This window comes from Podarcis bocagei (assembly GCF_964188305.1).
Source record: "Podarcis bocagei genome assembly, chromosome: 8".
Lineage (NCBI taxonomy): Eukaryota > Metazoa > Chordata > Lepidosauria > Squamata > Lacertidae > Podarcis > Podarcis bocagei.
In genome coordinates, this window is record NC_138133.1 from 13,230,120 (window position 1) to 13,247,450 (window position 17,331).

At 41.9% G+C, this 17,331-nt stretch overlaps 2 long non-coding RNA genes across 2 annotated transcripts; both read right to left on the reverse strand.

The window, feature by feature from the left end:
• Positions 1-2,414: 2,414 nt before the first annotated feature.
• On the reverse strand, positions 2,415-7,452 carry LOC308594024. The gene is made up of 3 exons (XR_014011236.1): positions 7,403-7,452; positions 4,509-5,048; positions 2,415-2,856 (listed from the first exon to the last, which is right to left on the reverse strand). It is a non-coding gene; the product is annotated as an uncharacterized lncRNA (long non-coding RNA).
• A 554-nt stretch (positions 7,453-8,006) lies between these two features.
• On the reverse strand, positions 8,007-8,423 carry LOC308593512. Its single transcript, XR_014010989.1, has 2 exons — positions 8,386-8,423; positions 8,007-8,188 (listed from the first exon to the last, which is right to left on the reverse strand). It is a non-coding gene; the product is annotated as an uncharacterized lncRNA (long non-coding RNA).
• Between the last annotated feature and the right edge of the window lie 8,908 nt (positions 8,424-17,331).

Sequence of the window (17,331 nt, forward strand, 5' to 3'; positions counted from 1 at the left end):
AAGTGTCTGTGCTACCAACAAGGATGAATTCTAGATAGGCACATATGGGCAAAGACCCCTCCCCACCACAAATTAACAGTTTACATTTTCAGAACAGACAGAAATAAATGTATGGTTTTGATATGTTGAGTCACCAACCCTTGCAAAAGATCTCAGATTAATTACCTCAGGAGCTGTTGATTTGATGGGAGGATGACGGAGAAAGGGCAAATTCTATAATTAAAAAACTCCTACTTCAAAATTCCTGATGGAAAATCGCTAGTTCCCCACTGCTATGTCAATTATGACCCAAATTCTGACAGTTTAGGTATGTGAGACCCTGGATGAATCAGTACATTGAAAATGCACTTGGGGTATTCTTGACCTTTGGTGCTGACTTGCCTTATCTTCCACCTAGGGCAAGTGGAATTCACCAATGCTTTGATTTCCTTATTGTCAGGGAACTGACATCGAAGCGAGAGGCGAAGGGAAGGCTCCCAGATGATGCTGGCGAAGGGCCCAGCAGCAGGGGGAGAGACAGCTCAGTAGAGGGGGAAGCCAATCAGTGCAACACCGGGGATAAGGAGAGGCAGACGGGGGAAGTGGAGAGAGGGCTCAAGGACTCTTCACTGGACATCAGTGAGGAGAGCCCAGGTCCTCCGCTACCCACGCCCTCCCTGTGCAGAAGACTCCCGCGCAGTGAGAGGAGGAGGCGACTGGGTGTCAAACAACTTTTATGTTGGAAGAGGTTCAAGAAACGCCCACTGACGGATTCTGCCAGTGACTGAGGCAGCCACCATGAGAAGGGGCTGCGCAGTCAGAAGGTTTTACAAGGCAAATTAACCGAGAAAGGCACCAGTTTACGCACGAGTAACTCATACCCATTACACTTATCCAGAAGGATTTGTTTATAAGCTTACGGATGTGGTGTATATCTTCAATAGTAGCTTATACAACAAGAAAACTCCAGTTTTCATATCATTTTTTTGGTACCATTTTAACTCTTGCAACCAGTGAAGAAGAAGAAGAAGAAGAAGAAGAAGAAGAAGAAGAAGAAGAAGAAGAGGAGGAGGAGGAGGAGGAGGAGGAGGAGGAGGAGGAGTTTGGATTTGATATCCCGCCTTTCACTCCCTTTAAGGAGTCTCAAAGAGGCTAACATTCTCCTTTCCCTTCTTCCCCCACAACAAACACTCTGAGGTGAGTGGGGCTGAGAGACTTCAGAGAAGTGTGACTAGCCCAAGGTCACCCAGCAGCTGCATGTGGAGGAGCGGAGACATGAACCCAGTTCCCCATTTTATGAGATCCGGTTCCCAGATTACAAGACTACCGCTCTTAACCACTACACCACACTGCCTTTTTTTTCAGCTGGAACTCACTTTTGGCACCTCCCGGGTGAGTACCATTGCCATTATAAGAAAATAAGCGAGCTCCACCAACTCTTTTTCTAGAAAAATAGGACTGCATGCTCATATTACTGGACAACACTTCTGCAAGGGTGTTAGATGATCTTTACAGTATTAAAAGAACTCTATAAGTGTGTAGGGGATTGTGGGATATAGGTAAAAAGGTAAAGGACCCCTGGACAGTTATATCCAGTCAAAGGCGACAGTGGGGTTGCAGCGCTCATCTCGCTTTCAGGCTGAGGGAGCTGGTGTTTGTCCACAGACAGGTTTCCAGGTCATGTGGCCAGCATGACTAAACTGCTTCTGGCACAACAGAACACCGTGATGGAAGCCAAAGCGCACAGAAATGCCATTTACCTTCCCTCCACAGTGATACCTATTTATCTACTTGCACTGGCGTGCTTTCAAACTGCTAGGTTGGCAGGAGCTGGGACAGGGCAATGGGAGCTCACCCCGTTATGGGGAGTCGAACTGCCAACCTTCTGATCGGTAAGCCCAAGAGGCTCAGTGGTTTAGACCACAGCGCCACCTGCATCCCTATTCTGGGATATGGACTAGGATATGCAGTAAATTCACACAGAGTGCTGGACATCTGTTGATTCAGCCTTATTGTTTCCATGTTCATAAGTGAGAGAACCCTCTAGGAGTATCCTTCCCTGACCTTGGATCTCCATATGTTATTGGAATACAGCCTTCATCATGCGCAATCTGCTTGGCCAAAGGTTGCAGCCCAACAACATCTGAGGCTCCAGAGTTGAGGAAATCTGCTCTAGAACATGACCTGCCCACTTCCATGGCAGCATATTGTAGGATCTGCAATCATGGCAAGCTTGCCCACCATCATGACTTTCTCATTGAGGAATCCCAATAAGCTTTTGCAGAGCACAGTTTCAAAACCATGGCTCTTTAGGATAAGTAGCAATCTAACTACACCTGGTCTATGTTGCACCACAGAGTGGAAGGCCATAAACATGAGAGAGAGAAAATGGAATCCATTACAGAAGAAGCTATGAAAACTCATTCCATTTTCCAACACACTACAGTTTATTTTCATGGTATCATAAGAGGAAGCTGATAAAGGCAGATTTAAAACAATAGCAGCGCCTCTATGTTTCCAAAGTGCTTTCATTTAATTGCTACTCTTAAAAATCAGAGTTTAAAATCAGAGCAATTATACACATTTTATCTAGGTTGTACTTTCTTTTTACATTGATATAGGATATATTCCTTGTTCCGTTTTCTTTAAACATAAAAATGGTTCTCTCCTTTAATGTAATGGAAGTCAAATTAATATTTCATTAGGCCAGTTGGATAACTTTTACAAACCTCACTGATAAACAATGAAATGAAAAATTCAGCATCTCCCAATGAATTCAAAAACTTATTTAAATTCTTCACAAGAGCCGATTTTCTTTTTCTCTTGGGATTTACATAACCATTTGGTATAATTATCTCCTCTCTTTTTTATGAGCTCCTATAAAGGAAATAAAACATCTTTTATCTTTGCAGCTAAAGAACAAGTAGACAAAGCATTTTTCTTATTCCTTTCAAATTCCAGAGGTGATGATAAGGAGCCATTAGATAACATTGTAATCAATTGTCACGTCTTATAATTGAAAAATAAAGATGTAGAGCAGGGGAAGCTGGAGTCTGTCCCCATAACATTTATCATTTGGGATATGTTTTCCTGTTTTGTCTTATCAGGTTTTCAGTCATGAATACACATTTCTATTTTATGAGCTACCCTGGCAGTTTGCAATTACTCCATCCCATTTAATGCAACTAGAAAATGAATTAATGGCTCCTTCTTGCTCCACCGTGGCTCTAAATGTCCACCGCAGTGTATAGGAGTTCAGGCAAAGAAGCAGCAGCAGGAAAGCAAAGTAGTAAAGAAAATTTCTATTTATGCACTGTTACATGCATTGGCGAGTGGTGGCAGCGGGCGGCATGTGTGCATCTATGGATATGTGCCTTGAATAATGGAGTAAGTTCTCCAATGGTTTGTGCATATCAGAGGCAAAAGAAGAATGACATCTTCTCATGTAAGGCGCGATCAAATAAAGCCAATTGAACAGAAGATGGAAGGAAAGGGAAGCAATAGCTAGTGGAGCAGCTGTTTGCATTGGGAATTGGAAGACAAATGGCAAGCCCGACGTCAATTTGCATGAGCAGCTAGATGAAGAATAGTATGCTCATCACCACTTCGTATGGGGAAATTTGATAAGCAAGAGCAAAGCTGAAGCAAATTTTAAAAATAACAACAGCTCACCTCCCAGGCTGAATGATGCACAATTAGCCACTCTGAAGCCTTCTTTAAATGAGGACATTGTGTGCTAACACTAGGGGCTGAACTGGTATATTACACCTGTCAAGTTAGCGAAAATGTATAAAGTCAGTAATAAATGTTGGAAATGTAAAGAAAAAGAGGGAACATTTTATCACATGTGGTGGGAATGTAAAAAGGTGAAATGCTTCTGGGGGATGATATATAATGAGTTGAAAAAAATGTTGAAATATACATTTATAAAGAAACCAGAAGCATTTTTATTGGACATTGTGGGGAGTGACATAAATAGAAAGGAATGTAAGCTCTTTTTATATGCAATAACAGCAGCAAGAATATTATTGGCCCAAAAATGGAAGCAAGAAGAGTTACCGACGACTGAAAAATGTGGGATGAAGTTAATGGACTATGCAGAATTAGATAAACTAACAGGGAGGATTCGAAACCGGCGAGACCAGAAATTCACAGAAGACTGGAGTAAATTTACAGACTATTTGAAAAGTACGTTAATTGTGAAGAACAGACGACATTTGTATGGTTGCAAGAAGTTTTGTGAGGAGTATTATTAGAAGTATTGTAAAAATGGACAAGGGGGAGGATGATTTGTTAAGAGATGTAAAGGCAATATAAAATTAAGAAATGCATAAGAAGTGGCTAAAACGGTGGGTCATCAGAGGTGCTGATGGAAGTCTGAAAAGATTGTATAAGTGATAAGTTTTGTGGAACATTTTATAATTTATACGTTAAAATTAATAAAAAATACTATATAAAAAAACACTAGGGGCTGAACTAACATGCTAAATCACAATTTAGTATTTCATACCTCATGAGCCAAAAATTACATTGGCTAGAATATACAACCACATTGCTTCCAGATTCTCTCCTATATTAATAGCCCCTGTGGTCACAGTTATCCATCCTCTGGGCATATCCCATGTGCACAGCTGCCTAAATCCAGATTACAAGCAGGGCAGAGAAGGAACCAGGTGTGTTTATATAGTAAAAAGCATCCTTCAAATAGCCATTTAGCCCTATGACCTGCAGTCTGAATTATTCCTGAAAGAGGATTGGCAGTGTAGTTGTTTAAGCACTGGGAAAATATGTTCGCCATTGCCAGTCTCCATTAGTAGCCTGGCAGGTGCATTTTGTGCTAATGGAAGCCTCCAAGAAGTCTTCAAGGGTAGTCCCATGTGCAAGGCATGGCAGCAGTCATCTTAGGAATTACCAGAATGTGAATAAGAAGGCACAGCTGGTCCAATAGTCTTAGCTGCTGAAAGGTGTTACATACCATAGACACCGCTTGGATATCAGGTGAAAATGTTGGCTCTGTCATCACCCCAGACAATGAACCTGGTCCTTTGGAGGGAGTGATCTGCAACAGACTGAAAACCATCTCATTGGTCAGACAAATCACCTACCAACAGAACCTGCCAATTTATTTAGACAGAGTTTTGTTTCATTGGCCCTCATCCAGGTCATTACCGACCTCAGACATCGATTTAGTAGCTCCCCTGCCACACATGCTAATAATTAAACCATTTAGGCTTCATCACACTTTGATTGGGTAGAATATTGCCTGCCTGTTTTCCTTCTTGGTTACCATACTGGCAAGCGTCTCCTTGTGTTTATACATTTAAAAATGAGCACATTAGAGAATCTGGAGACCCTTTAAAAAACAAAACAAAAAAACCCCCTCTCTGCCACTATTGAAGGTGTTCTAATCCATCAAATGATGCAGCGAAGACCCTGTGTACCTCCTGTCACAATTCCTGTTACCTTCCATGGGTGAAAGGGATAGCTTCTGAAGTTGAGAGCCTTTTTCACTCATGTAAACTCCCAGTGTGATTTAGACCCTGGGGAATGAAATCATGTGAGAAGTCAACAGAAATACAGTAATGCTGCGGATGTTCAGCTGTCAACGCATGAAGGGTGGCAGGAGTGGTGGTGGTGAGGCAACATAAATATTTTATATATATATATGCAATATAAATTCAATAAATAAATAAACAAGAGGGGGTGGAGCCAGAGAACCCTCTCTGCCCCCTCACAGGATGAGGAGAATGATGGAAAGGGCTTGTTGTCGAACTGGAATATGCAGTGTGAAACTTCACCCATGCTGTGATGTGTTATATATAGCTGAAGGTCAGAGCTTAAGTCACCTTTGATTATACAAACACATTGTTATGAGTGGACGCAACTGTGAACAGATTTACAAAGTTGGGAATCTCAAGAGAGAAAATAAAGCAGTCCTGAAAAGGAAATGTTATCTGCACTTGACATGTTGCTTGTTATCGCTGCAGTCTGCAGAAGCTCTCCTGAGAGATAAAGTCTCCTGTTAATGTTATCCCTTATGCTATGAAGATGGTTCTGATAAATTTGACAGTGGCAACACATACATATATAGAAGCTGCTTGAGACATGAAAGGATGTCCACTCTTACCAGAGCAATAAATTAACTTGATTGGCAGTGTCCCAAACAATCGAACACTAACAGTTCTTTTTAAATCGTAATTTGAAATAGATCTGTTCTCAGCCTCACCTAAGCTTAGTTGGAAAGGTTATCCCAGTTTTTAATCAAGAAACATTAACCATGTTCCTTCATAATGAGTTTCCTTAAAACAAATTGGGAACCATATCTACCATGCAGCTGCTCTCATTTTTTTTATCTTGGATTCCCAATCCCCCCATGGCTGTTATTAACTGTATTTGTGGTTTTCAGGCTCAAACCTTACTTTCCCATTCATTCATGATGACTTTCCCTTCTCTTTTCCAGTGATGAGTATTTTTTCAGAACACAACCCACCACATGGCTATCTGATATTTGGCATATCCTGGAGAGCCGATTCATGCATTTCTAAGATCACACTTCTTCCATCAAATTGTAGCACTAGCGTCCCACTCTTCACACCTGTCCCCACTTCCTCTTCATTCTAACATCTGCTCCCACTTTCTCCTGCCCCAATACACTGTGAACATTCACGATTCCCCACTTACAGCAGCATAGTTTTCAATAAAAAAATGCACCAGAGAGCTGGACCATAAAGAAGGCTGATCGCCGAAGAATTGATGCTTTTGAATTATGGTGCTGGAGGAGACTCTTGGGAGTCCCATGGACTGCAAGAAGGTCAAACGTATCCATTCTGAAGGAAATCAGCCCTGAGTGCTCACTGGAAGGACAGATTGTGAAGCTGAGGCTCCAATACTTTGGCCACCTCATGAGAAGAGAAGACTCCCTGGAAAAGTCCATGGGGTCACGAATTTTGTCAGACTCGTGTTTGTAGCTTCGAGAACACTGTCCAACCATCTCGTCCTCTGTCGTCCCCTTCACCTTGTGCCCTCCATCTTTCCCAACATCAGGGTCTTTTCCAGGGAGTCTTCTCTTCTCATGAGGTGGCCAAAGTACTGGAGCCTCAGCTTCAGGATCTGTCCTTCCAGTGAGCACTCAGGGCTGATTTCCTTAAGAATGGAGAGGTTTGATCTTCTTGCAGTCCATGGGACTCTCCAGAGTCTCCTCCAGCACCATAATTCAAAAGCATCAATTTTTCAGCGATCAGCCTTCTTTATGGTCCAGCTCTCACTTCCATACATCACTACTGGGAAAACCATAGCTTTTACTATACGGACCTTTGTTGGCAAGGTTATGTCTCTACTTGATGGGTAACAAACTGGCAAACCAATCTAAAAATTTTCCCAATGGTATAAGTTAATATGTCCCCCAAATAAAACTATTCATCACCTATTATGGAGATCCATCTTGACAGGGCTGAGATGCAGTCTGACTGTTAACTTGTTTCTGGCTTTACCAAGACTTAAAGCAGATCCTCTTTGTGACATCACACATGGCATCAGAATGCCATGTTTGCATTCAACCTCCTAGACTATCTCCATGCCAACAGCAATGGCCAGTAAACTTCTGCAACCAAGTAACCATCAGCCTGCCTACTCAGTTGTTTCTGTCTAGACTATTTGATGTTAATTTTTTGCTCTCATAATCAAAGCCTGAAGAAGAGCTGTGTATAATCTGAAAACCTGCTTCCACTGTTAAAGAAAACTAATTGTCACAGACTAGGCAGAGGAGGAATGGTGGAGACCCCCTCCCCATCCTGACCCTTCCAGGGAGGAGGAAAAGGAAGAAAGTTTAGATTTGCAACAGGAGGTTGAGGAAGGTAGTAGTTCAGAGGCAGATTGGGGGGGGGGGAATTGGGGAATAATGGGAGAGGAAGATTAGGCAGAGCCGGAGCAGCAGCTGGCTGACACATTGTCACTACAAAGCATTCCAGACCCTCCATCTCCCAGAAACTGGCAAGCCATAAAAGTAGGAGAGCAAAGAGTTCAAAGACTTCTTCTTTGTGGAACAGGAATTCAATAATATGAAGCACCCATCATTCATATGCTGGGCCACAAAGCCATCTTCCTAGCCCCCTCACTTGTAAAGCTTAGATCCTCACCATACTCATCCAAATCTTATTCCTGGTTCCTTATCTTCTCCTTCATTATTTTTTCAAATACAGAGAAAAAGCTGCTATAGAGTGAAGAAAGGAAATGTGGTTGTATGAATCAGTCCCAAAGTCACACATATAGTTGATTATTTGATGGGTACAGGGCTGTGAATGTATATCTATTGGCCTCAACTTGATGGGGCACAAGCTGGCAAACCAATCTAAAACTTTTCCCCAATAGTAAAAGTTAATATATCCCCCAAATAAAACTATTCATCACCTATTATGGAGTTCCATCTTGACAGGGCTGAGATGCAGTCTGACTGTTAACTGTTTCTGGCTTTAGGAAGACTTAAAGCATATCCCCTTTATGACATCACACATGACATCAGAATGGCATGTTTGCATTTAACCTCCTAGACTATCTCCAAGCCAACAGCAATGGCCAGTAAACTTCTGCAGCCAAGTAACCATCAGCCTGCCTACTCAGTTGTTTCTGTCTAGACTATTTGATGTTTATTTTTTGCTCTCATAATCAAAGCCTGAAGAAGAGCTGTGTATAATCTGAAAACCTGCTTCCACTGTTAAAGAATACTAATTGTCACAGACTAGGCAGAGGAGGAATGGTGGAGACCCCATCCCCATCCTGACTCTTCCAGGGGGGAGGAAAAGGAAGATAGTTTAGATTTGCAACAGTGTTTGAGAGAGGTAGTAGTTCAGAAGCAGATGGGGGAGGAATTGGGAAATCATGGGAGAGTCAGAACAACACCCGGCTGACACGTTGACACTAGAAAGCATTCCAGACCCTCCATCTCCCAGAACCCAGCGAACCTTAAAAGTAGGAGAGCAAAGAGCTCAAAGACAGAGGGCACATAGCAGCACCAGTAGAGGAGGTGATGAGAAAGATGAATGAGGTGGAAATTCCCAGGTGTCAAAAAACGGTTATTTATGTATGCCACTTCTGCGGCCTGTGTTTTGTTAGCCCCAAAATGGAAAACGAGCGAGGTCCGAACTAAAGAAGAATGGCAACTTAAAGTGATGGAATATGCACAGCTTGTGGACCTAACACGCAGAATAAGAGGACAAGAAGAGCATATGTTTAAAGAAGATTGGAAAATGTTTGTTGAATATATGGGGGGGAATTGTGTACACTTGAAAACGTTGGCAGCATTAAGATAAATTCAACAGCGTAAATAAGTTTTGGTGAATGTAATAATGGGATAATGAATGGTTTAGTTTATATAAAATATACACAGTGTTATGCAAAATGAACCATGGAAAGAGAAGAAAGGAAGTTTTTGATATTTTAAGGTTGTTTAAATGAATATTCTAAATTGTAAAACAGAAATGCGCGCGCACACACACACACACACACACACACATATATATATATAGTGGTACCTCGGGTTAAGTACTTAATTCATTCCAGAGGTCCGTTCTTAACCTGAAACTTTTCTTAACCTGAAGCACCACTTTAGCTAATGAGGTCTTCTGCTGCCGCCGCGCCGCCAGAGCGCGATTTCTGTTCTCATCCTGAAGCAAAGTTCTTAACCCAAGGTATTATTTCTGGGTTAGCGGAGTCTGTAACCTGAAGCATATGTAACATGAGGTACCACTCTCTCTCTCTCTCTCTCTCTCTCTCTGTGTGTGTGTGTGTGTGTGTGTGTGTGTGTGTTTATCCAAGAGGCTGAGTTCTATATCCTCTCCCTGTAAAGACTGAAATAGAAAAGGACTGTAAGTAACTTTTCCTTGTCTTTATACTTTCCTCGGCAACCAGCTGGGAGCCGCTGAAAGCAACCTGACATATAGACAACTGTGTCCATGATACTGTGTTATGTATGTTCATTATGTGTCCTCTGCTCTGAGCTTGAGCCTGGACTAGGAATCCGAGCCCTGATTCGATACATGATATCCAAAAACGTAGCATTGTCAGGGTTTGGGCTACTGGCATGGGCTCTTAAGCTCCAGGTTACGATTCACAGCTTGTGGATTTAGACAACCAATTATATTGAGAGTGGGAGTGGCCCAGGTCTTCAGAAATACATATCAGCAGTTGTTGTTCTGTTCCTGATGTTTCAATATAGCCTGCAAACTGATTCCCTGCCTTGGGTATTGCTTGAACCCACATATACTTCATCCTACACACAGAGCTTATGCACATTTATAGATGGCATCTGCATAGGGTCTTTCTGACATTTTACTGAAGGTACATGAAGGTGCAGCTAGGGGATATGATGTTGCTTCCTTGTCTACAAACAAGGATACATTCAGCAGTGGGGAATATTGTGCTAGTTTTCCAGATTAGCCTTGTTCTGTGTCTAAGAAACCCTTATGTTTCCCATATGTTTCCCTCCCCTTAGGGTTTTGATGAGGCTGCATTTTAAATGGCATTTTAACCTGTATTTTAAATTGGTTTCCCCCCCCCCCATTATGTTTTTACTGTAATCTTACTGTTGTTAGCCACCCTGAGCCCAGCTCTGGCTGGGGAGGGTGGGGTATAAATAATTTATTATTATTATTATTATTATTATTATTATTATTATTATTATTATTATTAATCACAATAAGCCTTTGCACAATGGTGCTGGGGCTCATAGATTGCAGCAGAATACTGGCTATTTTGTCCGTGCGCTGGGCTCGTGGGAAAAAGCTGTCTTGGCTAATTGTCAAAACAGGGGGAACAAAAATAAATGTTTGATGTTTCAGCTATTTGCCTGCATATATTTAATAGCTAAGATTGTTGTAACATGTAAGTAAAAAATGTGTAATGCTCCCTCTATAATAGATTAATTGTTAAAGTGGATTAGTTATTAAAATCACTCTGGCTTTTACATACCAACAGAGAAACTGCCCTGAAATCTTTTATAGGCCCTTTTAAAACAGAAGCCTTTATGAAAGAGGGAGAGAGAAATCTATGCATGTAGTTATCCCTTCATTTAAAAATTAAAGCATTTTCCCCCCATAGCGGTATGGTTCTCTGCCAAAGACGTCAGAAATTTGGAAATCGAAGTAGACACCTTACAAATAAATAAAAAAACAGAAGGGATGGTGAAAATATTTATGCCACCACACTTTCGGCAAGTACTGTTTATGGACTCCTAGTAACAGATGAGAGGTTCCGGTAATTTGATATTTTTTTGTCTAAAGAATTCCAAGGGCAGTGCTGGGAAATAATGAAATAGTGATTCATGAATTGCCAGCCTCTTTTATCAAATCTGTTTAGACACTTGTTCTGTTAATAAAACCTAAATGTAAAACAGTCCTGCGATTCATATTTCATATTTATTATTGACGATTCCATTACGGCAAGTGATTTATCCCAGTATTCTTCGGTTATTAGTTGCTTTAAGTCTTTTTGCCATTTACTTATTAAATTCTCTTTTTTGGAGAGGTTTCATTTCATTCATAACATTATAAATCCATATATATATATACACACACATACATATCACAGCGGGTAGTTAGTTTCTCCTTGCCTCTCATTATTATCTAGTAGAGGTTCCCTTTATCATATACATCATTTACAACTTACTGCAGTGAATCCCTGAAGGCAGTGAGACTTGAGTTTAAGAGAAGAATAAATACTCTGCTAGCTGTTGGACACACAAGCCCTCCAGTCAATTGGGGATCCTGTTTGATCAAGGTTCCTGACTGCATGGAGGTGGGGGAAGGTAGGAACAGAAAACCAGGTGGAAAGATGACTAGAACGGAATCATCTGATTGACTGTAACACTATTTATTGATTCATTTACTGAATTTATATACTGCTCTATACCCGGAGGTCTCAGGGCGGTTCACAGAACAAAAACAGAATATAAAACCACAAAATATACAATCAAAATAAAAACAACAACCCAATAGCCCCTCCTCACACACACACACACACACACACACACAAATAAAAGGGCATAGGATGTCAATTAGATCAACCAAAGCCCTGGTTAAAAAGGAATGTTTTTGCCTGGTGCCTAAATGTGCATAATGAAGGCGACAGGTGAACTTCCCTGGGGAGAGCATTCCACAGACGGGGAGCCACTGCAGAGAAGGCCCCGTTCTCATGTTGCCCCCCACTGGACCTCTTGAGGGCACACGAAGGAGGGCCTTAGAAGATGAACTCAGGGTCCAGGTAGGTTCATATGAAAATAGGCGGTCCTTGAGGTATTGTGGTTCCAAGCCATTTAAGGCTTTATAGGTCAAAGCCAGCACTTTTAATTGGGCCCAGAAATTAATTGGTAGCTACTAAGCACTCTAAGAGGGACGCGGGTGGCGCTGTGGGTTAAACCACAGAGCCTAGGACTTGCCGATCAGAAGGTCAGTGGTTCGAATCCCCACAACGGGGTGAGCGCCTGTTGCTTGGTCCCTGCTCCTGCCAACCTAGTGTAGCACCCTGCTTGTGGTTAACGCTTAGCTGGAATGAAATATTCAACACAGCAATAGAGAAATTAAAATAATAATTTATTTGTCAGACAAATAAATGAGAGACACAGTGGTATATGGATACCAAAGCTCTGCCCACTCCAGCCCTGATGGCCAGCACTTATATTTCCTCAGCCCAGCCCCCTTGCTCCTCTTTTGGCTGCCTCTGTCCAATCAGCCTGGTTGAAATTCCTATTGGCTGTTTGCTAGAACCAATCATAAAAGATACACCCATTTCCTATTACCTTTTATGGGAGACAAAGAGCTATATTTCCTTCTATCCATAAATGGCAGACAAGTAGCCATATATCTTACATTTGCCTCGACCAGGCACCTTAATTACCAGATAACCTTTTTGCCCTATTGCCCTATTACCCTATTGCCCCTTCACTCCAAAACAGATGGCTAAAACAGATGGCTCATGGTAACAGAGATCTTGGGTTCACCTTCTCACACACCATCAATGAAATAAGAATCTAACATAAGAATCTAACATTTCTTACTTTCTAAATCCTTTGCATACTTACATTTAAGCCAATATATTTCATACATTAACATATATAGCTTTTTAGAAGAAAAGGAACTTAGTAAAAAGGAAACAGCTTCAGAGAGAAGCCTCTTCAGTTTACAACCCCCCTTTCCCCAGCCAGCTGCTGTTCCTATTAGCTCTTGCCCTTTAACCTTATGAAAATATGGCTCGAGTCTTCTGTTAAACAATAAAACCTACTATTTACCAACTCTTAATTAGTGTTTTTGCAGCTTGATTGTATTCTGTAATATGTAGGGTCACTGTAACCTTTGCTCCCAGCCTGTAATTTCCTTTTACAACTTTGAGAAACTTGTCTCCTGCTAATGCTATAAATCAGAGGGGCCTCTGAGCAGAAAGACAAACAACCTCAAAGCACCCAGCCAGCTGCTTTATGCCTGGCATGAAACACACAAGCATCTGCAAATATATCTTTTAAGCTCATTTTAAAATACAAGCCTTGATCAGATGCCTCACTAGCAGTTCGAAAGCACGTCAAAGTGCAAGTAGATAAGGTAAATGGGAAGGTAAGCTGTTTCCGTGCACGGCTCTGGTTCGCCAGAAGCGGCTTAGTCATGCTGGCCACATGACCTGGAAGCTGTACGCCGGTTCCCTCGGCCATTAAAGCGAGATGAGCGCCGCAACCCCAGAGTCAGTCACGACTGGATCTAATAGTCAGGGGTCCCTTTACCTTTAAGCACTCTAAGCGAAAGCACCCGTGCTACAATATTTTGCTGCAGTCTGAATTCTTTCTCATAAATCTCTCATGTTAAATCATATAATTGTTAATCTGATTCCCCCCTTACATATAAGTTGCTGTTAGTCAGAAATGCAGAGCGTAAATTCTACTAACAAATTTACTGTCATTTACTAATCTCTTTACTGTAACCTGTAAAAGGATCTCTTGGGTCTTTGAAGCTGCCTTTCCTTGTTTTATTAAGTCATTTGCTGTGGTAAAAATTTGTAATGCCTAGTAAATTGTATGTATGAACAATATTTCTGTATTGTTGGGGGGGTGTTGTAAGGGAAAGGGTTTACAGACTAGAACCCCATGTGCGGAAGAGAATGGCTTTCAATGGAAAAGATTTTTCAGCAACAGTAGCTCACTGAGCTAGTTTATTACATAGAACGCAGCTGATTCCATAGGAGCCAACTCCTAGGGACTGAGGAGGCTTCAACCTTCCCGATAAAATATTTGAGGATTCTGCCCACAGACCCCAGTTGATTGACATTGCCCATAGCTGTCAACTTACAGATTTGAAAATAAGGGACCAGCAGCCTTGAAAATAAGGGACCAGCAGCCAAAATAAGGGACCTGCAGCCTCACCTGTTCCAGGCACTCCAGTCTTCCTGTCCTCCTGCAGTCTGGTCAAACTCATGCTGGTAGCTTCGAGAACACTGTCCAACCAACTTTGTAACCAGAGGTTCAACTGAATAGAATCTGAATCACATGCACCACAAGGCCTATGCAGCCTCAACTTAAGATGGCTCCCCGGCCTGGCTTTGCACTGCAAAGTTTGCAGCAGCACGTGCAACAAAATGGCGTCCAGCATTCAAAAAACCCCTCAGCTTGCATTAACTAGCCACACACAAGGCATGCAAGCTCCACCCCCCAGTCATTCTTAGACTTCTTATTGGGTGAGCAACACAGCCAAGCAACACAGTTGGAGCCTCCCTCCTCCCTGGCCAGCAGGGAGGGAGGGAGAGGAGCTGCTTCCTTTGAAATTTAAGGGACATCATTTAAGGGACATTTAAGGGACATCTATCAATAAGGGACAGCAGCGGGACATGGTGCTGGAATAAGGGACTGTTCCTTCAAATAAGGGACACTTAACAGCTATGACATTGCCATTCAAATGGTGTGCATGGACTGTGTCATGTGATCAAGTATGCAGGATGGGGCTTACTTGCCCACCCCACCCCCAAATTTCTTTATTCAAAATGGCGCCCCTGGCTGACTCCAATTCTCATTGGCCACAGCCAGCATGGCCAATTGTCATGGATAATGGGAGTTGTAGTCCAATAGCAAATATTTAAGTAACCCAAAAGCAGTGTTTTTTAAATTTATTTTTTATTTTGACAATAATAAAAAATAAATGAGAATAAAAATGTGCACCCCACCACCGACACCAACCCATTGTAACTATCCAACTTTCCAAAATTTCAACACCTGTTGTGATGGTTCGACCTCTTTCCGTTTTAACAGTACAAATTCTATAAACACCCTCCATTTTTCCTCAAAATCATTTATCCTGCATATTCCCTGTCTTACCTTAATGGCATGTGTTAATTTATCATTAATAGCTATATCCCACACCTCTTTATATTATGCTTCCATTTTATATTCTGGTTTCCACTTCCTAGCTCTAATAATTTGTGCATCTGTGAATAAATTTGTGAGCAAGTCCTTCATAGCCTGTGAACCTTCCATCCCATTGTAAATTGATAATTAAGAAACTTATATGCTTATCCATTTAGATGAGTCTTTGAGATATTCCTTTGGTTCATGATTATTTTACATGCCATTGTATGCATGGGAAAAGGTCCTGCTTACTGTAGTTCACTTGCAAAAATGAATACACAATAAAGAGCAGAATTACTGCACCTCCCTTTTTCTAGCATTGTGCCAAGACCACACCCCCCCAGTAAAATCAATTGCTTTTTAATATCTATATGAAGCCGCTGGGAGAGATCATCAGGGGGTTTGGGCTGGGTGTTCATCAGTATACAGATGATACCCAGCTCTTCCTCTCTTTTAAATCAGAACCAGTGAAGGCGGTGAAGGTCCTGTGTGAGTGCCTGGAGGCGGTTGGAGGATGGATGGCAGCTAACAGATTGAGGGTGAATCCAGACAAGACAGAAGTACTGTTTTGGGGGGACAGGGGGCGGGCGGGTGTGGGGGACTCTCTGGTCCTGAATGGGGTACCTGTGCCCTTGAAGGACCAGGTGTGCAGCCTGGGAGTCATTTTGGACTCACAGCTGTCCATGGAGGCTCAGGTTAATTCTGTGTCCAGGGCGGCTGTCTACCCGCTTCATCTGGTATGCAGGCTGAGACCCTACCTGCCTGCTGATGGTCTTGCCAGAGTGGTGCATGCTCTAGTTATCTCCCACTTGGACTCCTGCAATGCGCTCTATGTGGGCTACCTTTGAAGGTGACCCGGAAACTGCAATTAATCCAGAATGCGGCTGCTAGACTGGTGACTGGGAGTGGCCACCGGGACCACATAACACCGGTCCTGAGAGATCTGCGTTAGCTCCCAGTACGTTTCCGAGCACAATTCAAAGTGTTGGTGCTGACCTTTAAAGCCCTAAACGGCCTCAGTCCTGTATACCTGAAGGAACATCTCCACTCCCATTGCTCAGCCCGGACACTGAGAGCCAGCGCCGAGGGCCTTCTGGCGGTTCCCTCATTGTGAGAGGTGAGGTTACAGGGAACCAGACAGAGGGCCTTCTCGGTTGTGGCGCCCACCCTGTGGAATGCCCTCCCTCCAGATGTGAAGGAAATAAGCAGCTATCTTATCTTTAAAAGACATCTGAAGGCAGCCCTGTTTAGGGAAGTTTTTAATATTTAATGCTGTACTGTTTTTAACACTTGATTGGTAGCCGCCCAGAGTGGCTGGCAAAACTCAGCCAGATGGGCGGTGTATAAATAATAAATTATTATTATTATTATTATTATTATTATTATTATTATTATTATTATTATTATTATTATTATTATTATTGTGAACCCTTTGTTGTTCACCCCAATTATTTACTCATCCTGTCTCCCAACTCTTCCTCCCAAAGTTCCCCAGAGCCAAAGAGCCCTTGCTATCCAATTATACAGCTGACTACTCCTGAATCTTGACATGACCTGCTAAATCTGAAAGCAAAATTGGGCACTCAAAAGCATTTTACAAGGATTATTATTATTATTATTATTATTATTATTATTATTATTATTATTATTATAAAATATAAGGGAGGTGACATGTGGCCAATCTCTCTTTAAAATCAGTGATATTTAGAAGTGTTTCACTTTGGCAGAATCGGCTGAGAAGCAAGGTAAAAATAGAAGGAACAGATGGCCAAATCTAAGCCATATAGACCAGCAAAGGTTAATATTAAAAACATGAGCAGCCATGGAGTCACCAAAAGCTGCCTTAATTAATCCAACTTTCAAATCGCCTTCTCTCCATGATGTCTAAATCCAATCCATAATAATCAACTGCACAGTAAACACCTCATATTTCACGTCGTTAACACAGAGTACGATGATGAGCATCTTATGTATTGAGCAAA